Genomic DNA, 25,510 nt, shown 5'->3' with positions numbered 1-25,510 from the left:
TGCCCTTTCCATTTACCCTCTTTCCTGTATAATTTCAGTTGTTTCCCAGTTTCATGAACTGGCAGGAGTAAACAGTTAAGTGCCTCCCTGCAGGGTTATAGTCTTGTTGGAACTCTCATAACTAATGTGTAGAGCGAGGTTCCTAACTACTTATCTGCTGCTAATGGTTGTGACCCAGAGGAGTATTTTCGTAAGATTCATATGTATGTATATATACACATAAATACTGCATATAAAGATACCTATATTTTTAAGCTTTGTCGAAGATGTTAATGACACTTGTGATGTGATGAAGGGAGAATATACTATGTGCTGCTTTCCATGATGGTTGAGATAAATGACTATTAGTCCTCAAATGCAAACCATCCCAATCTGAAAGCAGCTCTGCAGAAGAGGAATGTGCACCTCATTTTGGGGCAAAGAATTATGCAGAATGTGTCCAAGACACCTGCAGAAAATTAAAGACTTTACTTCTCTGTATGTGAAATTCTCATGAGGTAATTACCCTCCGTGTCAGACATAATACTGCTCCCATTAGACAGAACACATTGAGGGAAAATTGAATAGACTTTTTGTCGGGAGTGCTCCTAAGGATTAATAGGGCTGTCTAAAGCAGTAATTGGGAGGTTTCCCCCCACTTTGCATGCAGCCATCCTCACTTGTGTCTTTGAGGTTTATTATTAGGCCATTGCCATTCTATTTACCATGCAGGCACAAGCATCTTCCTTGTTAACATCTCCTGCCAGCACCTTTGTTTCTCTGGAATGGGCTGCTGCCTTTAACCACTTCCCCTTTTGTACTGGTCTTGCCTTGCCTCCCTTTATGTCTCTCCCTGGTCACAGTGCCAAGAGCTGGCAGGAAAGGGGCTCCTTTTCCATGCATCGCAAAGATGAAAGTGACCAAATAGGGCTTGATCAGCTAAAGCATCTCACTTTGTTCCAGGACTCTTTCATCCTTCAGGGAACTTCCTCAGCAGGAATGGAGCTGAGAGCTAATCTTCCTAACTGTGTTTTGGCATCTGTAACACCAATATCCAGTTTAAAGATCTATACAGCAAATGGTCTCTTTATTTGGATTTTTTAGTATGCCTTTAATTATTGCATGATAAGATTTCTGAGCTAAAAGATTCAGAAGTCTGTATCATGTTATTTTCTCTGCTTCTCTAGCATATGGGGCCATGTTAAAGGATTCATACTAAATTGCCACGAATTATATACTATTTATCAGTAACAAAGTTCTGGTTCAGGTTAAAATAAAAGTGGACTTAAAAGTATTAGATGTACAATCAGGATTTTATATATCAGAATAACTGGTTTAAGTTGTGTATGGGTGTGTTGTCAGGAGGAGGGAGGGAGATTGGGATGGGAAATAAGGAAGAATATTTAAGTGGGCTAATGATTTTGAGATTCTCCTTCTTAGATATTGTACTTGGAGCAGAGCTTTTAGTTTATTACCTCTGCCTTTTAGTGCACATTTGAGGGCTTGTGTATTGAATGAAAAATACCAGAATGAAAAGTTTTCTGCTGGTTATACGGACAAATACAATTAATTGTGCTGAAATAAATCAATGAGAATGAAGAGGCACTACCTGTCTCTCATCCTTCTTTATTCCCAGGGGTCAATTTTGTGACTAACAACTAATGCTATTTCAACCCACTCTGAGGACAGTTAGATGATTTAAAGGATTACTATTGCTGAAATGTTAATTTTGATGTATTTTATGTTAATTTAAAATATACTGTCTTTTCTATTAGAAGAACTTAAGGACATTAAATATTTGATTCTGCTCAATTCTCATTATCTTCAACTTGTGTTTCTTACTCTTCTTACTAGAGTATAAAGTCCTTAAAGATACGTACTATCTGATCTCACTTTTGCATATCTCCTGCTTTTATAACACAGTAGACTTTCAATAAATATCTGTTAAATAGAACCCTCTAGGGTAATTGTGATGGTTTTCATAAATAATGTTATCAGCAGGTATGTAGATAACACTTTTAATTTAGAGGGGACTTTGCCTACTTTTCACTTTTATACCAAGCAATTGCCTTTTCTGATACTAAGGGCAAAGAATAAAATAAAAATAATGACCAAGAAAAATTTTAGTTTTAAATATTGATCTTTCAAAAATTTCTTTTACAGTTTGGTAAAATGATCAATCCCTGTTCTTGTGGCCAATTTCACATATATGCTTTTATATATAATTATTTATAATATAAATTGTATAAATATAAAATAAACAACATAATAAATAAATTACATTATAATATATAACATATATCATCTAGGAATATAATACCAATCATATAATTATATGTATTTTACATATATGTAATCAGTACAATTATGGTCCAGTTAAAGAGAGCAAAACATGGACATTTAAGCTTATAAAACTGATAAGAAATCTTTATTATAATAAAAGGATATAGGCAGGTCTTGCTATACATTTAAATATAATTCAGGGGCGCCTGGGTGGCTCAGTCGTTAAGCGTCTGCCTTCGGCTCAGGTCATGGTCCCAGGGTCCTGGGATCGAGCCCCGCATCGGGCTCCCTGCTTGGTGGGAAGCCTGCTTCTCCCTCTCCCACTCCCCCTGCTTGTGTTCCCTCTCTCGCTGTCTCTCTCTCTGTCAAATAAGTAAGATCTTAAAAAAATAGATAAATATAATTCAGTATTTTAAATTTAGACACAGAAGTACAGAGTGCATAACACAATGCCTCACACTTAGTAGGTGTCGCTAAACATGGCAGCTGCTATCACTATTCTTGTTACTAGTTCTAGGCATCCGTGGTGCAGTGCATCCAGCACTGGACTTTAACTTCTGCTCAGAATATGTCCTGATTCAGTCCTCTATTACCTATCTGAGCTTGGGCAAAATGTTTACCTCTAAAATTAAAATTTTTCCCTCTTGTGATATGTCAAATCATTTGATAAATTGTATAATTCTATATAATGGGAAAGTATCATTATTTTGAGAATGTTGTTTTCTGGCCTGTTTTTTTTTTTTAAGACTACATCTATAGTGTAACCCTGCTATTTATGAAGCGCATTTACCTGCTTACATACTATCCTAAGATTCTTCTGATCTGTGGCTGATAGATTTTTACTAGAATGTACCAAGTGAATTGTATGAGATGTCAGATATAAAGTTTATGGGACTGAGATTTTCAAAATGGCTGATTCAGATAAAGGCTTATTCAGCAATGCACCTACATTTTTAAAATTTGTCAGTGCCAAGTGAATGTTGGTAAAGGAGCCAGACTGACAGATCTACCAGGTAATACCCCCTCTTTATTACACCGGACATACTACATTTACCAGCCAGCCTTGGCCAGGAGCCTCTGTGCCAGCCTGGCTGGGACCACCACAGGCCATGAATGGGCTGTTCAGTCAAAAGACCTCCTTGATTTCTGCCCTCCCCTCCCCCGGGGCAGATTTTAAGCAAAAGCCTAATTAGTGGTGGTGACACCTGCCCACCAAAGAATGATGGAAGACCATCAGCTCGTGTCTCAAAGATCACTGAATGTCTAGTAGGTTGTGAAAATATTTGGTCATGACTCATTCACCACTTGGACTAGGTTCAAAGTGGGGAAACTCATTTCTAGTTCCTTCAAGTAACCAGCTACCTCCTGTGAAGAAAATACATAATACCACCTAAATCTAATCTTACACCCTCTAGGATTTTGGCTTTTTTGCAGGTTGACAGTTGTACACGGCCATGTAAAGAAATATTCTTTTACTATGGCAAATCTCTTTGCATGTGTTTGTTACATGACATTAGTTTAAAAGATGAGGAAAATTTTAAGTATATTCATGTTGAAATATTCTTTTCTTCTTGCCTATAATTTTCACACTGATGAAACATGACTTATGAAAACAAACAGTAAACTTTTTCCCCATGAATACTTACAAAGTGAAGCTAGTAATTTTCTTCTGCTTTTTCTACAAAAATAGAGATTTTATTTTTTCATATGGTTTTTGAATCTTTAATTCATTATATTTTTAGAGGTGACATAAAGTGACATGTAGAAAGCATTGTGCCAATTTTTGTTAATACTTTGTTTAATATTTTTTAATCCCTTGTATCCTTCTGCTTTAGTCCATTTAGAGTCTTTTTTTAAAAGATTTTATTTATTCACTTGAGAGAGAGACAGAGCACAAGCAGGGGTAGAGGCAGAGGGAGAGGGAGAAGCAGACTCCCTGCTGAGCTGGGAGCCTGATATGGGGCTCGATCCAAGGACCTGGAGGTCAGGACCTGAGCCAAAGGCAGATGTTTAACTATCTGGGCCACCCAGGCACCCCCAAGAGTCTTTTTTTTTTAAATAATTTTTTCCCTAGTGGCCATTTTTGTCGGACTATTTTAGTTTTTTCTTAGCTATTTACTACTTCCCTATCTTATGTTAAGGGATTTAAAAAACAAAAAAAGTCAGTCTCGAAATGTTCAAAGGGGCAAATAAAGTCTATTGGTTAAAAAATTTTTTTCTCATCAAAGATTCCATATCTTTTAAGGCATATGATATTTTCCTTAGAAACATTTAGAAAATACATTATATGAAGGAGTAGATAAATTCGTATGTACTGTAAAATTATAAAAATAAAAGAAACAGCCACGTATTCATCATCCAGGTTAAGAAATAAAACATGCCTGTGTACACTTCCCAGATCACATTCTTTTCCTTGTTTGTATTTTGTGTCCAGCTACATGTATATAACGTAACAGTATGTTTAGCTTACTGGTATTAAGCTTTATGAAAATGGAATCATAATGCATGATGTATGTTTTCCTTGCCTTACATCTTTTGGGCAACATTGTTCGAGATTCACTTTTGTTGCTATGCAGTACTGTATCACTCATTTTCATTGCTGTAGGAAATCTCAGTATGTGAATGCACCACAATTTATTTCTCCACTCCACATAGCACACATAACAGTGTAGCAACAATAACTTAACACATTTTGTTGAACATTTGTTTTGATAAACATTTGTGGTTTGTTGTTAAGAACAATGCTGCTATGCATGTTCTTATACAAGTCTCCCAGTATGTAGATGTAAGATTTTTCTCTTAGGAGTAAAATTACAGGGCTGTAGCATATGCGTATGTTCAACTTTACATGCCAAATATTTTCCAAAATATTTGTACCAATTTACATAAGCACCAGCAGTGAATAAGTGGACAAGTCCTCTTGTCCCACATTCTGGCACAAATAGATATTGACTCACTTTAAAATTTTTACATGACATTTTACCTCCTTGTGGTTTTAAATTATATTTCCTGATTACAAATGAGGACGGACACATTTTCACATGTTTATGATGCATTTGCTTCCTCTTACAAAATGCTTTTTTATGCCTATTGCAATTTTTACTTTAGGTTGTCTTTTTCTTTTTGATTGATGAGAACTTTTACCTATACTAAGTGCTAATCCTCATTTACAGAGGCTACATATGTTTTCTTCCAAGTTACATCTTGTCTGTTTATTCTCTTCATGATGTATTTTCAGGAACAGAAATTTTTAACCTTAATTAAATAGCTGAATTTATCATTTTCTTTATGATTGTATATTTTGTATCTTCTTAACAGATCTGTTCCTACCCCAAGCTTGCTGTCAACTTAAAGGTTTAGAGATTTTTATTTTATAAAAAGGAAGTACTTAATATGTCTGGAATTTCAGATTTGTGTGTAGTATGAAGTAAGGACCCTATTTTTTCTTCTTGGTTTTTTTTTTTTTCGAATGAATAATAACTCTCTCAGAATTTTTACTGAAGAGCCAGGCCTTTCCCCACCAACCTGCAATGTGCGCTTAGTTAGAAAGGAAGGCACATACTGCATGGAGCACTGGGTGTTATACGAAAACAAGGAATCGTGGATCACTACATTAAAAACTAATGATGTATGGTGACTAACATAACTTAATAAAATAAAATTAAATTAAAAAAAGAAGTCATTTAAATATGTGTGGGTGGATTTATTTCTATTCTATCTCTATTCACTCATATTCTTTATCTTGATACTTTATATCTGTTATATTTATGATACCTTATAATAAGTCTTGATATATGACAAGTTAGCTTATTATTTTTCAGTCATATTTTTGTTGTTTCTAAGCCTTTTTGCTGACATGGATTTTAGAATTCGTTTGTTTTATCCCAGTAAAAATTCTTTTTGGAATTTGACTGGAATTGCTTTTAATCTGTAAATCAATTTGGGAGAATTTGCATCTCAACCGTTCTTGATATCCCTATCAAAAACATGATATGCCTTCCAAATAGAGAGGATCTTAAAAAGAAATTACTTTCAATGGGGATTTATAAATTTATTCACACACATTTTACAGACTTTTTTTTAGGTTTACTCTTTTATGTTTCTTTTGTGGTTTTAAAAATATCTTTGTATATATTTTAAATTGGCAAATATTATAAACAAACAAAAAATGCAGAAAACATAAAGTTCAGCTTAATTATTTGAAATACAAAGATACTATGTGACCACCAGTTAAGCACAAAATATTGGGAGCTCTCTAGAAGCCTGGCTTATGTGCTTTCCTGGTCATAACTTCCTCCTAATGTTTCTCTCTAGCTACTCTCTATCTCTCTTTTCTTCTTCATAGTTAAACATATGAAAAACATTATCTAAATTTGTTGTTCCATTTCATTTCTTTGTTGATTTCTCAACCATCTGCAGCATGGCTTCTGCCCCTCTCCTAACTGCTGTCACCATAATTGACAGTGACAGTAAATCTAAGGAACATATTTTAGGTTTTATCTTAATTTTTTTCTCAGGCTTATATGATATGATCGACCATTTTTTTCTTCATGAAACTCTCTCTTTTCACTCTGATTCAAAACTCAATATATGTTTTCCTACCTACTTAACCACACCTTCCTAACCTTTTTTTTTTTTTTTTTTTTTTGCAGAATTTTCATGTTCTACTCAGTGGATTCTGCTCTGGGTTCTTTTTTATTCACTCCAAACTTCTCCAAACTTTCAGCCTGGCTAATCTCAATCATTCCAGTTGTCTCAATTATTATTGATAGACTGATGACTCATCCTCATTTCCAATCTCCTGAGCCTCAGGTGTGCCTACCCTACTGCCTATGCCATAAGTCATCTGGATGTTTCCCAGGTACCAAACATTCCATGTCCCGGGTCGAACTTACCATGTTTTCTCCTATCCTGCCATCCCTTTGCAGTCCCAATCATAGCAAATGTCACAACAACTTAGGCAGTTGTCCAAGACAAAAACAAAAACAAAAACAAAAACAACAAAAGCAAAAAGGAACAAAACCAAAACCCAAAAAACAAAACCCAACTAAAACTCATTCTTGATTGCTTCTCTTCTTTTCTTCAGCCCCCAAATCTGATAGATAATTATTTCCTGTTTATTTTAATGCTTTTGAATCTCTCTACTTAATTTCATCTCCACTAATATCACTGTAGATCAGCCTCCATCATCTCGTTCTTGAATATGTGATTTCCAAGTGATTCCCAGCTTCCCACAGTCCTCATTCTTCCATCCTTTTCTTTGGTCCAGCCAGAGTAGTCTTTATGAAGAAAAATGTGATCATCTCCTTTTTTAAGACTTCTGATTGCTTCCCATTAACTCAATTAAAAAAACCAACCAACCAAACAGACAACCAGAATTCTTAACACAGTGAACACGGACATGTACGATTTGGTATCCTCTCCTCTCCTCATTTCCTCTTCATTTTCTCTTTTTAAAAATTTCCTATTCCCTCTGTCAGGCACCTCCTCTCCCCCAATTTTCTACTACATTGCTTCCCTAGTGTTCTGTACTTCCCCTCTCCTAAAACTCATTATACTCTATGTATCTACAGGTTTACTTTTCTGAATCTCCTTTTACTAAGCTCTGTGAGTAGGATTACCAAAGTTGTGTTTTTTTTTTTTAATTTTTCTAATTTTATTAAAATTTTACTTATTAAATACAGTGCAATATTGGTTTCTGGAGTGAGATTACCAAAGTTTTTAACAAAAATACTAAATAACAAAATGGTTTTGACTAGTGTAAAAAAAAGTCATGATGTGGAAAATTTAATGACAGTAATCTGTATTATTATATTATAGACTGATATTTTGCAGTAAGTTGCATTGCTTGATTACTTATCATAACATAATAATATGCTTAATCTGAGAAAAATTCATTTATGAGTTTGATTTCTTTTCTCTTTAAGTATAAGACCATCTGGTTCAAAATTTATACCTTACAAGCCTTTCTGTGAAAGCTGACCCATGTCCATTTGTTCACCATTGTATACCAAGTGCCTAGCACAGGAATTGACACGTATTAGGTACTTACTAAATAATTGACTTGTTAAATAATTGTTGCGTGAGTGAATGAATGAGAGAATGTAGGGGAGCAAGAAGAAATATTTAAGTATCGGTATTTATCTGGGGAAATTAGGAGGGCTGTTACATGTTTATCAGGATCAAGCATACAGCAAAAATAACAGGTGTAGTATATGGAGAAAAGTTTGGGGATATAGTATTTCCACAGTCATTATTTTGTCTTGGTCATTTTGTTTTTAAAATAGGCTCTATGCCTGGGGTGGAATCCAATGAGGGGCTTGAATTTACTCACAAACCTGAGATCAAGACCTGAGCTGAGACCAAGAGTTGGATTCTTAACCAACTGAGCCACCCAGATACCCCTGTCTTGGTAATTTTTGACCTCCATTTCCATATAGTGATTCAGTGAAATCCTCACTTTTGAAAGAAATTATTTTGTTAAGAAGAATAGAATTGTTTTGATGATCAAGCTATTTATTTTTCCTGCAACAGCATTCAGGTAAAATCTCTCCTGTATCATGCTGGGCATCTACCACCTCTACTTCTACCTACCTCTACTGATGACAGTCACTACTGAGGCAACTTTGACTATGCTCTAGATCAGTGGTAAGCAAACTTTATTTGTAAAGGACCAGATAGTAAATATTTTTAGCTTCGTGGTCCCAAGGGTGTCTTCACAACTACTCACCTTTTACTTTGTAGTGGGAAAGCAGTTATAGGTGTAAATAAGTGTGTGTGGCTGCATTCCAATAAAAATTTGTTTACAAAAGCTGGTTGAAGGATGTATTAGCCCACGGGCCATAGTTTTGTAACCTGAGCTCTAGAGGAAATATTGAAGGGAGGTGGAAAGTTTATGAGAATAAGCCTAGATTAGAGCCCAGCTCTTTATTTGCAGTCATTTTTCTTCTTTTCTACAGGATAGGAGACGCTGAACGGCAGAGCCTGTGTCCGTGGGAAGAGGGGCAATGCAGCTGTACCCCCAGTCCCTCTTCTGTGCTGGCAATTTCACCCAACACATGACTTGGCATTTCCAACTTCCACGGTGACACCTTTGACTTTAAGTTTGAAAAGCAACTGGTTTAGAAAAATAGTTTCTTTAGAATAATGGCTTCAGTATTTATTTTACATGAGCAAGATATGTTTGAGATAAACTTGGGCTACTTCCAAGGTAGCTCCAGGGACTTCTGTGGTAGATCTGTAAGTGTTTACAAGGCAGAGTTTGCAAATTATTTTTAAATCAGGAATAGCTTGGTAACTAAATGTTTCCTCATTGAAAGGGCACTGGATTTCCCCAAGAAAAAACAAGCACACTAAGAACAGTCTGACCACTTCAACAGAATTTTAATAAGTTCCAGGATATGCGGCGAGTGTGGATATGGCAAAGAAAGCAGCCGTTTTGCTGCCATATGTTTCTACCCATGCACTATATGGGTATACCTTAATACTGTGTCATCGACACTATCATCTAGTTTGGGAAAGACATGTCAATAAGAAATCTTAAACTACGTTCATATTTTATAACATATTTTTGAAAAATTCTATTCCATGATTTCTATCTTGATGCAGTAAGAATTAAACTATTTCATTCAAGTCTTACGCTTGGCAACCTACCGTGACATTTTTCCAGCGTTGTTACGCTCTACCCACTTGGGTTACGTGACAGCCTATAGTAAGAAACTGGTCCAGTTCAAAAACATGCTTTGTAAGTCTTCTTCAAGGGAACATCATTGGAGACTGAGAGTTGTATAGACTCAAGGTTTTAAAACAGTGAGAAAAATAGTAAGATAGTGGCTTTTTTTTTTTTTTAATTAAGACTTTATTTTTTAAGGCAGTTTTAGGTTCAAGAACAGTGGCTTTTCAAATTTTAGGATCACCAGGTGAGCTTGTGCAGATGCTTGGGATTTACGTCTAGAAATTATGGGAGTCTAAATCGGAAGAGGTGCCCAGGAATCTTCATCTCTTATTCATCACTGTTGATAATTCTGAGGCAGTTGGTCACAGACTTCACTTTGAGAAACATTCCTCTTAAAGCTTTCTTTCTTTTGTGTCTCAGGGGTCTGTAGCAAATAGCTTATCGGGATAGAAATTATATTTCACCTTTGGGTTGCCTCCACAGTGTTCTCTGGTGTATGAAAAATTTTATGATTTGAATTGTGCACTTCATTCAGCAAGATCCTACTGGCTCACACATTCAACAATAATACCATGGAAGCTGCACTAAAGAAGCAGATGCTTGGATCCTGCTGTTCATATGATAGAAGTGATCATATTCAGCAGCAAAATCCAGAGAGACTGGATGAAACCTAGTCAGTCAAGTCAGTTTCCAGAAATATAATCCATTCCTAAGAGTGAAGAACAACAGTATGCAAGTCATTAAAATCATTACATCAGTCTAGCAATTGAAGAAGAGATTTTTATGTTTCTGCCTTGTTTTATATATAGCCAGGGGTCTTAATCCTATAATTCTCTCCACTGACTGCCAAGACGATATTCTAAGATGAATGGAAATGACATTACATGAGTTTCACACTTGAGATGATTAAGCATATTTGGTGATAAAAGCTGAATTATTAATAAACAAATAGTCTGGAGACATACATTATTGTGGCTGAAGAGCTATAGTTATTTCGCTAAAAGCTCCATTGTATTCTTTGAATAATATCTAGTAGTAAATATTTAGGAGAAATGTAGCTCATCAAATTATAGTTTCATATGCCTGCCTTCCTTTCTTCCTTCCCCCTCCTCCTCTTCCCCTCTCTCTCTCTCTTTCCTCCTTCATACCTTTTCTTCTTTAAAATGTATGCACTTAAGGAACAGCTTTGTTAGATTTTGTAATGGCATGGGCTAGTGAAATTCTTTCTCTAATTTTGATCCTATTAATGACTAACATAATTTTGAACAAATATTTTAGCTTGTTCGTGACTGATCTCTATTTTTATCAACAGTAAGGTGATATTAGCTGTGCAGCTCAAGGTACATAGGCAATTGAAATATCATAGAGAAAACTTAGCTTATCCTAAAGTACTAATAGGTAAACACAAACATTCCTGTCTTCTATAAGAGATTATGTTAATTTAGAGTGGTTTTTTTTTGAAAATTGGCTTTTATAGGTTTGTTTAAATCACCATTATATTGCTGAGGAGGAATATAGCATGTGCCAGAAAAGAAGCCCCTTCCTGGAGCTTATATTGACTGTAATGGCCCCTGACCCTCTAGTGAATAACTGCTCATAAAAATAAATTGTTGACACTTGTGAAGAGAATACACTCTTTCATGGCTCTGGCAAGCTCCATTAACTTATATCTGATCCACCTTATAACTGAGTCTCTGTTCACTGCACTATCACAGTATTGGTCAATCAGTATTATTTTTAGCTCCTTAACAATATTTAGAAAATATTTAATTGTACATCATGCTAAAAGGATAGAATAATTTCATTTTGGCAGCGCAGGCATTGTTTGTGCTCATTTAGATGCAAACCATAAGAACATCTGTCAATACTTCTTTGTTAATAAGAGTCCCAGCATTTCTTTCTGATGCTCTCAGGAGACCAACACACACCAGCCTCAGAACCTGCCTTGTGACTCTCACATCCCTCCTGTAAGTTTTGCTGTCCAGCCTGTGACATTGAAGTTCTTCTAGTAATTTATTGTTAAAAAGATATCAGGAAGAAGATAATGTTTAGATGAAGAAAACCTAGCCTGTAGAAAAACAACTGAATATTGTCAGAGTCACCTTGTTGAAATTGTGTTAATTGAATGAAATTAATATTAACCTCTAGGAGATAGAGCATAAGAGACTATACCAAGAACCAGAGACCTGGCAGGTTCAGGGCAAGTAATTTAATGTCTCTGAACTTCATTTTTCCTGTCTGTAATTTGAGATAATAAAATGGATTTTTGTTATCAAATGTGATCATCTGCTTTTTCATTGTGAGCTGCGAAGTGATACATAATGTATAGAGTTACTGTTTTTGGTGTTGAATTCATATTCGTTAGATTAAGAATGTTATGAATTGGAAACTTTAGTCTAAAAATTGACCAGTTTCCAATGAGTGAATGGTTTACAGTTTATTTCAGCAAAAAGCTTTTTTTCCTATTGTTCTCTAGCAAATAATTTCTGTGCATTTTTTTACTACCATAGAATCCTGAGCAGTCTGGTAATGTGAAATAATTTATGATCACATGGGTTATGCTGAGAATGTTCTCTTCTCTGTATGGACCAAGTCCTAACAGTGGACAAATCCAAGTCAATTTAATTTGATCCTTATGATAGTATTTGTCTACTCTCACACCACATTCCCAGGAACTGATTGCCCCTCTGGTAGATTGAAATGACAGCCAGATTAGAGCTTTGCAAGTTATCAAGGATAAAGTGCACCCACAGAACTTGTACACAGAGGTTAAAACAATAATTAGGCTTTCAGAGAACTCTGACAAGAGAAGATAAAACTAGGAACACTTCTCTTCCGTTCTTAGCTTAGTCGATGTGAAAAATGTGTAGCTCACAATTTGGGGGGTAGGATAGAAAAGAAAGGTGTATGTATTTTGAAAAAGCTCCCCTGATATCATGGTGATCCTCTTGCTAAGTCATTTTCCCCTCCTCCTTTTTATTGTTTCTCTGTTCTATGGCTATATTTCTATTTAAAATTTATAAAATATACATTTGTATCAGAGATAAGGACATTCTCTCCAGTGAGAAACAGATGAGAAATTTGATAAGCATTTAAAAAACTGAAATTTGTTGAACCCTTTTTTCAGTACAAAGATAAATAGCAGGCAAATATGTTCCTTCCATTAAACCAAATTTGTAGTTTTTATTTTGCTAGGATGAGTTCAAGGATAAGAAATGTTAATGCCTAGGGGCGCCTGGGTGGCTCAGTCAGTTACGCGACTGCCTTCGGTTCAGGTCATGATCCTGGACTCCCAGGATCGAGTCCTGCATCGGGCTCCCTGCTCAGCGGGGAGTCTGCTTCTCCCTCTGACCCTCCCCCCTCTCGTGCTCTCTCTCTCATTTTCTCTCTCAAATAAATAAATAAAATCTTTTAAAAAAAGGAAATGTTAATGCCTGGGTTATCAAAAAAGGAGATATACAAACTATGGATTTGGGCAGGATATTGTATATGACAGTTTCAGAATTTGTGAAATCTGTGTACCTTAGTTATTTCCTTCCATTCCCAAACACTTGCAATCAAAAAGCAGGTAGTGTATAAGGGGAGAATTCACTGGGTACCACCATGGCCATGTGGACTAAGTTTTATGATTTTGAGTTGTAGAAAAGAGCTTCTGAGATGAGAAGAATAAAAATGAAAGAAGAAAAAAAAAATGGTACCACTATGGGAATATAGACAAGAGGTTTCTCCTTTCTGTTCATTTCATGATAAATGGTATACCATGTACCTATGCCAATTTCAGTGATCAGATTAATGTCATGAAATGTGGATTCTGACAAGGACTGGGGGCTTGGCACCATGATGTTGAAATCAGGATTTATTGCTGAGACATTGGGCTGGGAGCTGCAAGGGCAAAGGACACTTTCTGAATCTCTATGAAACATGGGTGTATGTGTGGGTATTTTATAAAATGGGATGTTTCAGAGAATTCTCAGTTTCTGTGTTCATTCTATGGATTTGATGTTTGCTTTGTTGATGACAGTCTCATTTGAAACTCTCTGTATAGTCCTATTTGACAGAAGAGGACAGTGTTGGCTACCTTGTAAATTATGTTTTCTGGATGTCTTGTATAAGGTCAATATTAATTGAATTGAGATAAACTAAAGGAGTGATCAGGGCTGTGATGTTTTATGGTGCGATTCTATATGAAAGACTAAATATTTAATTGTACTTCCTTTTATTTCAAATCATTTAAAGTGACTTAAAAACTATGGAAAATAGAACAAATTAGAATCTGATAAAAATATTTGCAAAAGATGAAAGTAAAAGCACTGTAAGGAAATGACTTAAGATGGAGAGGGAGTTGGCACAGCACAGAAATACTTATGTCAGAAGTTACTCAGTTGCTTTGAGTGAGTGCTAAATGTGGCTCTAAAATTTCTAGTAACCAAAAAAGAAATGTTTAGTTATTCAATTTCAAGTGTCCATTAAATAAAACAAAAATTCCTCAGGAGAACGTTAGATTATAATAGAGGAACAATGGAAAAACTATTTTCTTTCCTTACCTTTTTTTCTTATTTTTATTTTTTTAAAAGATTTTATTTATTTGAGAGAGAGAGAGAGAGAGAGAGCATGGGCAGGGTAGAGGGGCAGAGGGAGGTAGGGAGAGGCAGACGCCCTGCTGAGCAGGACCCTGGGATCATGACCTGAGCTGAAGGCAGACACTGAACTGACCGAGCCACCCAGGTACCCCACCTTTTTTAAAAAATAAAAAATACAACATGTTATAGAACTCTAGTCTTCAAAATAGTCTAATATTTTGTAATTTGGAAATCTCCCAATTCACTATATGAAGCTATGATGCCAAGACAGCAGAGTGACAAACTCCAAATCAGATATGCAGAATTTCATCCACATGTTAATTCTGGGCTCTATTATCATCATTTATTACTAGTGAATGCCTTTGTTCTGTGTTGTTCTGCAGTGATAAAAAATAAAGTCAACACTCATATTTGAATAAATTGGTTTTAGTCATCCAATGAAGGCTCATAATATTTTATAATCTCTTCTAACCTGGGAGGATATGCAATATTTTTATTTTTTAAAAAACATTCAGTGTTCTTCACCTGGATAGTTTTTTTTCTGCCTGATACTCCATACATTCATTTATGACTCTTTGCAATGAAGGGCTGCATGACATCTGTTTCAAATCAGATTCTCCCTAATTTTTATGTATGCCCTCTTGTTCCATCATCTGCATTAAAATTCACAAGCAGACATGATCTATTCCATGCTGGATTTCATCTTCTGTACTACAGATCTATAAAACCTATCTTTACTGCCTTGTTTCACAGGTCTCTTCTGTAAGCATTTGTCTTCTTGGCATTTCTTTCTTTCACCTTTGACCTGAAATCAGGCAAATTTTGGGTTTTTCTTTTGGCATGTCAATGGCTAAAGCATCTTTCCATATAGGAGAAGAGCTAATCAAGTTGGCAATCCAAGAGAGGTCTGTGTATTCTCACTTCTCAGATTTGCAACACCTTCTCATCATTCTCTTAGTGCCTTTTCTTATTTTAAAAATCATTCCCCTGCACAGTGAAGACATCTGGACATTCTGAATAAGTGTCTGGTTGTACGTTGTGTATGTGTTTTCCTTTAAAAGGAGGCAAATTCCAATCCTTCTGCTTGTGTTCATTCTTAGAGGATTGGTAAAATTCTTACTTTGAATGGAATCATTCTTTCCCAAAAAGGTAAAGCTTTTGGAAATTTTGTTGGAAACATCTGTGTGACATCTCTTTTATCCTGGAAAGCAGCCTGCTTGCTCGCACAGTGCTGAGGGATTTGTTTAATTAAGAGGGACAGGAGCCTGCTTTGAGCCGCCAAACGGTGCAGCTCTAAATTTTCTAGCCTTCTAGTAAGAACTCTGGTCTTTGCATCACATCACTGAGAAAGAGGAGACAGAGTTTTACACTTTCAGGGAATATCTTGCTATTTAGATGAGTGGGTTTTGAGATAACAACATAAGGAGCAACTTTGTGACTTCTATAACTCCGTCAGGGCTAGTAGGTTGAGTGTAATTGAACAATAATTTGCTTAGTACCTACTATTTTTAAATTTTTGGCCAGTATACCTATATTACTCATAGCTTGTACTAATAGAGATGGTGAACAGTACATTGTTCATGACAGTGAATTCCCAATCTAGTAAGAGAGAGCTTATTGACCAATTAGAAAAAATGAGTTGATTGTTTTAATGCTGATCTTTAGAAAGACCTTTAGTGAAAGAAAACTATTTGACCAATTTCACAAAAAAATCTTTTACTCTTTTAACTTTGTTTTCAAGTTCTGTGGTTGGAAACATGCTTTGTGGAGGAGGATTACCAAATGTTTTGCGGTATCTTTGTTGTTCTCTCCATTTGTTCAAACATCTAAAAATTCTTTTGCATTTGTAGAATCAGTGATTTATAATGCTTTGGCTTAATCCTATTGCAAGTGGGTGGACAAATTAAAAATATTTTGGTTTGGTTTTTCATGTGGTCTCCAGCTACTGTAGTTACCTAGTGACAATTTTCTGTTGTTCTTGCCTGGTTATTGGCATAACTTATAACTGGCATACCAGTTAATGACAAATTATTATGTGGAATATTCTTTTGATTGACTGGAGCCTTAAACTATGGACTTTGGGGTTGGAAGATGTATTATATTCAGTTTTTATGCTAGTTTGGAATCATGTTATTCATTATAAATTTAGCCATTTTCCTTTCTTTGTCCACTCTTCTACATTTTTCTAATAAACATTTTTAAGATGAAGAATATGATTAGCATTTATACCTAATCTTCAATATGTAATTGTTCTTTTAATATGTTCCCTAAATCTTTACATATAGTTGTGACTATCTTGCTAACAGGAAATATCAGGAATATAAGAAATCATGTAAGTGGTCATTGGTTGAGTATTGAGAGATCATCAGTATTAAACAGGGGTTGGAAAACCATGAGCTGCGAGTCAAATACGGTTCACCACAAATTTTTGTAAATAAAGTTTTATTGTAATGCAGCCACACCATTTGTTTATCTGTTGTCTATAGCTGATTTTGTACTGTGTCCAGTAGTTGCAGCAAAGGCTGTATGGAATGCAAAGCCTACAATAATTATCATCTGGTCTTTGCCCTTGAGGATGGCTCTATTTATTACTGTGCAACTGTCCAGTGCAATGGTGAAGTCAGCGTTCAATTTATTTTTCTTACAGTATCTGAACATTTAATTGCCTTGGGCAAACTAGGAAATATGAAAATCTAATATAATTTACAAAGTCACTGATTTCACATATATGAATATATTTCAAACTCTTTATAGCTTTATGTGACAAGACAGCCAAAGCTTGAGTGATTTAGTATTTTGATACTCTTAGTATGTAATGATATAATGATGTAATTAAGTCATTAATTTTAATGACCTCTCAGGAAAGAGAAATAAAATCAGTTGAGTACATCCTATGATTCAGACTCTGTGCTAGCTTCTGTCCCCAGGTGGCATTTAAAATCTAGAATATCAGCAACACAGAGAAAAAAGGCATGCTGGGGTCCAAGGGAGATACTTTGCTTCTCATATCTTCTTCCATCCAATTCTCATTTTACCAATGAGAAAATTAAATTCACTATGGTTAAATAGCTTGACTGAAATTAGAAATTAGAAAGGAGTAGAGTTGGACATGTGAATATAAGGTTTGCAGGGTTCCAAAGCCCATGCTTCTTATGCTAAGCCATGTTACCTAGTATTTTATATATAGAATATCAGGACATAATGTGTCTTTAGAAGAATCTACTTGATTTTTGTGGCTTTTTTTTTTTTAATAGCACTAAGATCTTTCTCAGAAGTTATTAACTACTTGCAACACCTTATTAACCCATTAGGTAAGATGGTATTGAGGAGGTCTAATGTAATATCATCTGTGTAAGGGGAAAGTAAGATACCAAAATCAGACCCACTTCAAGAAATCAACAAAGTTTTATAGGGGACCTGGGGCTAAAAGCACTCTCAGTTGTGACCAGATACGTTATATCCCTTTGGCACGTGTGGAAAAATGTTAATTCCTCTCCTAATTTCTTCTGTCCAGGCCACTATTTTCCAAAGGCTAATATTTTTATGTGACAAAAGCAAAGAATGACATTAAGCCAGCAGGACAGTGAACAAATTTTTGAGCTTATTATAGGCCCCAGTGTAACAAGGGATATATCAACCAAAATGACCCCCTATCCTGCCATATCCCTTGATGCTAGTTCCTTTTGGTTCCTTCTAATGGCAGACTTCTGCTAGAGTTCCTGTTGTTATTCTACTCTTTGACACTAACTTCATTTGGAGAGAAATTAGCAGCTACACAAGAACTCCAGACTTGTAGAAATATTTGTAATACTTTAGTTCTTTTGTGACAAATCACTGGCTCTCTTTAACAAGCTGACAGTGAAATGAACTTTTCTAAGAATTACAAAATTTTCCGGGATGACATATCTGTGGATTGTCACTTTTGTCATCAATTTTTTCCCTGTGTAATAAGGCTTTAACTTGCCTGACTGAATCAAACCCTGAAGCAATTATAAACTGGTTTATAATGATTTGAAATAAAATTAAATCTGCATGTATTTACAGCTTAGGTTTCAAAATGGTTAAATCTAGTGAATTATAGTCCTGAACTACTTTAATTATATTTCTTTTTTTTTGCATATAGAGGTCAAATAATTGTGGCCACAGGGAATATATTTATTAATTTCTTATTTGCGGTAATGTAAAGCACATTAGGTGAAAAATCAGGGAGTAAATACTTTGTTTACTGCTTTATATAGGTGTAACAAATTCTAACTTATTTAGGAGTTCTGCTGCCAGTGAAATCTGGTGGTCCTGATGGGACAAAAATAAGAGAATGGATTGTTTTGGTTCAATTCTTTGGGTAGTGCTGAGCATAAGATTGCATCGGGGGGTATAAGCTTTAGAGGATGTGGATAAAAAGAATTGAAAAAATACATATATTCCATATATTCTACATGTAAAATTGTAACCATATCATAACAGAAAACATATGTGGTGCCATTAGCCTGACTTGAACACATAGACCCTTTTAAATTCCCCAGCATTTTAAATAAAGGCATACAATTCTAAACATCGTTTTAAGAGTTTATGTCAAACCAACCTGATGATTAAATAGTATCAAAAAATGAAGTTTAGGAGGAAACACTGTCATACAAAATTTGGACCTTAAATTTATAAATGAGATGAATTTCAATAATAATTAAGCTGGTATTTTTTCTGAATGTACAAATCATGCTAATCTTGTTGTCTGGATATGATTAGCTTATTATGACAGAATGTGAGGTCATTAAGAAAATTAACATATTCCAGGTGCATTATTCTACTGGCATAATGCCATGGGGGAAATGTGTTTATTCATCTGAAACCAAGAAAAATATAATTTAATTCAGATGTTTAAGATAAAACTCAGTTTAAAACTGCTAGTGGCATTTCCCCCCATTGGCACCAAAAAGCACAATTTGAGCTTTTAATAGTATGTTGTAGCAAATCACAAATGTATTTTACAGGAGTGTTTTCAACCCCAAGTTCTATCAACATAGTGAATAAGGGATGTAATACATTTTTGGGTGCTGATTTGAATTTTTTTTTGCAGGAATAATCATATGTCAAGTTTTATGAAAATTAGGTTAATGAACATATATACATATAAACATTCATCTGCTTTATTAACAGTAAAAAATCTTGAGTGCCTGCTTTGTGTCATGCTTTGATTTTAGGTATTTGTTGATGAGTAAAACATCTCTCAAAATATCTTTTATGTTCAGTTTGCTCTGGAATAATCATTTCTTGTGAATAAAAAAAATTAAGATTTTAAAAAATGTCTTACTTCCCAATTATTTGATTAACTTCAATTTATAAGTTGATTTTGCAGTAGAGACCCAAATATTTAAATCTGAAGTGTAGTAAATTTTTTTTTAATATCATATAGGAAATTCTGATGTTCTTCCTAGGAAAAATAGCATAAAACTAAGACTATGTGTATCTTGATTTAATATGAAATCCTTCATGAGTTCCTCAAAATAGTTTTAGCCTGTTAAGTCTTTACAGTTTCACAACTGAATTAATATTTCTTACTCAAAATGCTTTTTTTTTTTTTTTTTAAGATTTTAGTTATTTATTTGACAGAGAGAGACACAGTGAGAGAGGGAACACAAGCAGGGGGAGTGGGAGAGGGAGAAGCAGGCTTTCCGCTGAGCAGAGAGCCTGATGCGGGGCTCGATCCCTGGACCCTGGGATCATGACCTGAGCCGAAGGCAGATGCTTAATGACTGAGCCACCCAGGCGCCCCTCCAAATGCTTTTTTTTAAGATTCTCTTTTAACCAATTTCTCAATTTCTCACAATAATAGAGGAGAAATTGACATTTACAGAATGTTATAGTGTTCCTGATTATGTAGGAATAAACCATACATTTCTATAACACAATTATTTTCCTAATAAAGTATGCATGGGAGTGCCAGATCTGAATATACCTGAGTTATTATTATTTTATTCCCTAAAGCAAGTCCATTTTAATTATTTTAAGTCACTTCTATCTGTTTAGTCTAATACCTGTAAGTGGCAGTTGGAAAGAAAAGAGAAAAATATCCAGTTGGAATTTAACTTTTTCAGTAGATTACATTGGGGGGCGGGCTGGGAAATTTTCCTTTTAGAAACACAGGCGCCTTTTAAATTAGTATTTTTGCATCACAAGGTATTCATACAACATATTGAAGCCTGAAAAATGTGATTCAGAGCTATAGTCTGAGATACTTCCTTACCTATCTCATCTTAAAATTCTTGATTAAATCATCAAATCCTATTTCTACTTCTACTTGCATTTTCAGGGTAAAACTCTATTCTGTGGAATATCAGCCAAACCTAAATGTTCATGTCTCCCCTCTCCCATTTTTTCATAAAATATGGTGAATGTGAGTGAGTTCTTTTTTTTTTTTTTCTTTTTTAAGAGAAGATGAGAGAGAGATGGGGTGGAAGGGGCAAAGAGAGGGAGAGAGAGAATCTTAAGCAGGCTCCATGCCCCAGCGTAGAGCCTACTGACGCAGGGCTCGATCTCACCACCCTAAGATCATGACCTTGGCTGAAATGGAGTCAGAAACTTAAACAACTGAGCCACCCAGGCACCCCAGGTGAGTGAGTTCTTAAATAACAATTCCATTACAAAACAGTTTGGAAAATTCCTGACATTTCTGCTCTCTAACCTAATTTACATCTTTTCAACATTAGGCCTTGTATACTCAAATTTTATCTTTTTTTCCTTCATTTAATAGTCTGTGTGAAAAAAAATGTATGTAGTTTACTTCGAATCTTTGGTGTTTTGAAGTAGAATTAAAAAGTTCTTGTTTGTATAAAAGGCTCCACAACTATTTAGAAAAGTATAAGGCTGCAAAAATTAAAGAAAACTGCAATGTTATGAAGATTGATAAGATTGAGAGCCAAGAAAACAGAGGACTCAATACAAGTGGTTTGAGAAGGGGTCTTTATTCATTTATGTTGTTCTTGGTGATCAGGAAATTAAAATTAGAACAAAGTAGTCATTGCAGATTTCCAGTGGCGTTTCATAAGGTACATCTGTACAAGTGCTAGAGCAGTCGTTTCGAAGTGCTTGAATTCTTGGCCGATAGGCTTCATTAACCAAAACACAGCTAGAAGTGGACTCGAGTAACAGGCCACATTACACTGTTATCTCTACAGCTCTTATCCAGGCATCAGCTAGATCTCATTAGCTACGACCTTGGCTGTGCCTCTGCAATCCACAAATAGGAATTAGATTATTATTTTTCCATAAAAGAAAAAAATGGAAACCGAAGGGAGCTAATGTTTGTGGGACAATTACCATATGCTTTTGCTCTGCAGATTTTTATTCTGGCAGAAAAAGAAACTGTCTTGAGGAAACCAGGCCTTGTGGAGGCTGGTCATCATTGCTTTAGCCAATGGGTCAACAAGCCTGATTGTCCAGGCTTATGTAACAAATGCTTGTTTGGATGGGTGTAAAGTAGATACGTGGGATTTTCTCAGATTTCAAATTAAGTCATTGGCTACCATTCTTTGTATTTTTCTAAAAGAGTTAAGCAGCAAATGTAAATGAAAATGTATGAAAATGAATGATCTGTTTAGAGGAAAAAACAATTATCACTCTTATTTGCTAAAGCAATTCCTGTAGGGGAAACTTCCTAGAATGGTTCCATAAATGTATTTTTGCATCTGATATAATCTAACTTTATAAATTACTTTTAAAATAATCTCACGATTCTGAATCTTTACTTCAATAAGTTTCACTTTTTTCTCACACTCCTTTTAGTTATATTTTCCTCCCTCTGGCATCACAATATTCTATGATTTTTTTTTCTTAACAGTATAAATAGGAGTCTTTGACCAGTACTTTCTCATGGTTATGCGTGGTTTACATAATTTAATTCTGGAGAAGAGACTTCATTCTTAAAAATTTTTCAGTGTCCTGATCTGAGAGAAATTTAAAAAGTCATGAATCATTCATTACATGATAAGGGACATGTCTTTTCTGGACTTGCCCTCCCAAGTGGGGATATATCATGTTCTATTTTTTTAAAAAAGTACTAGTTTAACTGAATTGAAACCTTCTTATCAGAATTTTATAGAGTAAACAAATGTGAAATAGGAAATAATGGTCTAACATAAAGGCACAACTAGTACAAAGATAGAGATCTAAATTGGGTTGTTTTTCTTGTTTTGTTGTTGTTATTGTTGTGTTCCTGCAGAGATATATGAAATATTCTATACTTTTTCCTGTTTTCTAATGCTAGGTAGGTTATATTCTGTGCAAAACAGACTATTTAGATATTGTCTTTTAGAGAAACTCAATTTACACTTGCTTTCTGGCTGTTATGTTGGTAAGACTAACCAAGACACCAGTGTCTCCTTACATGTTGAATATGCTTGCTTTCTTATTAGAGGAAATTCTCCAGCATTAGTTTTTTGTTTCTCAAAAAATATTGACATAAAATAGAAAAAGATTTCAATTTTAATTACAGTAGAGAAGAGACCCAATTTGACTCTGTTACAATACTTTCAGTGTTTGAGGCCCAGATTATTCACCCTTTCACTTGAAATCTTAAATTTATATACATAAATAAATATATATAAAAATTTATACATATGTAATTAACACAAGTATATACTTCAAGTGAACTGTGTTAATGTGAATAATAGTGAAATGAATATATATACCTCAACATCTTAGCTGTAGCATTATTTGTAATATTTGAGTTATTTTATTCCCCTTTCTGCATGGTTTGATTCAATACAGGTACAGTTTTAATGCCGTGACAGAGAATCCTAAGCAGGCTCCACGCCCAGCACAGAGCCAGCCGCAGGGCTCAGTCTCACGACCTTGATGAGATCATGACCTGAGCCAAAATCGAGAGTCGGACACTTCACTGACTGAGCCACCCAGGCACCCTGAGAAATCAAGCTTTTGAATAATTAAATGATAGACTAATAATTTAAACATATAAGTTAACAATAAGACTAACATATAAACAAATTGGAAGGTGTTTCCTGTGCTCAATAAAATGAATTTTAGAAATATCACGTACTGAACAAACACTTCTAGGTAGGTTTCTCAAGATTATAATTACTAGAGATAATGACTTGATAATCAGACTGTTTTCATTACTGATAAAAATTAATAGGAAGATAGTTTTAAGGTGACATGTATATGAAACTGAGTCCTTTGTTAAGTACCTATCTTATGTTTTCTATGATTCATTTAGAATTCATTATTTAATAGTGCAAATAAATGAATTCAGTTTAATTGTTTCAGAAATAATGACTATTTAAAAAGTTACTAGATGGAGAAGTTGAGGTCCAGAGAGGCTGTATGATTTGTTTGATCAAGATCATAAAATTTATTTGTTGTCAGGCCAGAACCAGATTGAAGGCTTAGGTACTCCTAGTGTTGTGTTTTCATACCCAACTAGACCATACTCTTATAATGTAAATAAAACTTTTGACAACCTCCTCCCCCACAAGATGATTTTAACCAACTGAGCCACCCAGGCGCCCCCCACAAGATGATTTTATCCTCATCCCTGGAAACTTTGGATATGTTACATTACATAGCAAAGGATAATTAAAGTTATAGATGGAATTAAATTTGTTAATCAGTTGAATTTAGGGAGTGTCTCCTGTATTATCCAGGTGTTGCCCAGTATAATTACAAGGGCCCTTAAATGTGGAAGAGAGAGGTGGAGGAGTCAGGGTCAGGATCAGGAAGATGTGACATGGGAAAGATTTAATGGCCATTCCTGGCTTTGAATACGGACCAACAGGGCCAGGAGTTAAGGAATGCAGGCAGCCTCTAGAAAGGTGAAAAGCCCAGAGAAAACAGATTCTCCCCAGAGCCTTAGAAAGAATGCAGCTCTGCAGACAACTTGATTTTAGCTCAGTGAGGCCGATTTCAGGCCTCTGACCTCCAGAAGTGTAAGTAAGACACTTAAACCTGAGTTGTTTTAGGCCACAAAGTTTATGGCACTTTGTTACAGAAGTAATAGGAAACTAATACACATTAGAAACAGAGATAGAACATTTTAAATGATAAGTAGAATTGAATAATTTCCACACATGAGGAATGAAAGATCTTGTTAAAGGAAAGTTAAGAATAAAAAGGATATGAGTGGATGCTTTCTCTCCTTTAGGGTCCACAAACACGTTCATTCTCTCTCAGTTCTTTCAGATCAATGAGCATCATACAGTGGCCTATTTTTATCCACAACTGGGAAATAGCACACATTTGTGCTGTTACCTCCTTTAGAAATGGTGTGGCCTGATTTGTTAGATGAACATAAATGTTTCCACTCACGGTTGTGCTTTAGGAATTTATTATTTCTTAATTTTTTTAATATGTGGAATGGGAGTAATGCTACTCATATCCTAAATAAGGTTGGGATTTTCTCTTTGAAGACTTAATGTGGTAGAAAAATTCATTTGCATGTTTATTTTTTACAACAGAGTGGGCTAGTCTATAAGAAAATCCTGATGCTTTGATCTTGTTCATTGACAAACTGGTTTTCAAAAACTACATTGTTTTCTTTTTCTTTGTTTTTGTTCACACACTTAAATTTGCTTTATTTGGGATTATTTGGGTTCACTGCTATTTTCATGACAGCTGAAAGACTGTAGTAGTGACCTCCTGCTTCCACTGTGGCTATAATAGCTTCCATCTTTTGTTTCCTAGGTCCCTCTCAGCAGTCAGGCTGAAAGCAGTTTTATTAAGACCAGGCAGATTTGATTTCTTGGAAAGAATCCTGGGAACATTGTCATATGAACTTTACCAAAGTTTGTATCTGATAAACAAGGATCTTACTCAGATTCAAGCAAGAGGGTTAGTAAGCTGGCATGGCTGGAAAACAGGTCAACATCACACAACAGTAAGTTCTCTAGTTATTAGCCCTTCATGATGGCTGATTCGTTTTCTTGCAGGAGTTATACCAAATGGTGTCACTTAGACTAAGCATTAAGGACCCAGTGGTGCTTTG

The 25,510-nt window shown here is 35.1% G+C and overlaps 1 long non-coding RNA gene across 2 annotated transcripts; it reads left to right on the top strand.

Annotated features, from left to right (window-relative positions):
- The first annotated feature begins 6,656 nt into the window (after positions 1-6,656).
- Positions 6,657-13,126, top strand: LOC116637438. 2 transcript variants are annotated; one of them, XR_004300473.1, is made up of 3 exons: positions 6,657-7,123; positions 8,550-8,910; positions 9,222-13,126. It is a non-coding gene; the product is annotated as an uncharacterized LOC116637438 (long non-coding RNA). The 2 variants fall into 2 exon arrangements; XR_004300474.1 differs by lacking the exon at positions 6,657-7,123 and having other exon boundaries at positions 8,634-8,674; positions 8,797-8,910.
- The last annotated feature ends 12,384 nt before the right edge of the window (positions 13,127-25,510 follow it).

Source organism: Phoca vitulina, unplaced genomic scaffold (assembly GCF_004348235.1).
Source record: "Phoca vitulina isolate PV1807 unplaced genomic scaffold, GSC_HSeal_1.0 scaffold14, whole genome shotgun sequence".
NCBI lineage: Eukaryota > Metazoa > Chordata > Mammalia > Carnivora > Phocidae > Phoca > Phoca vitulina.
The sequence above is the reverse complement of the archived record's forward strand: the minus strand, read 5'-3'. Positions and strand labels throughout refer to the sequence as shown.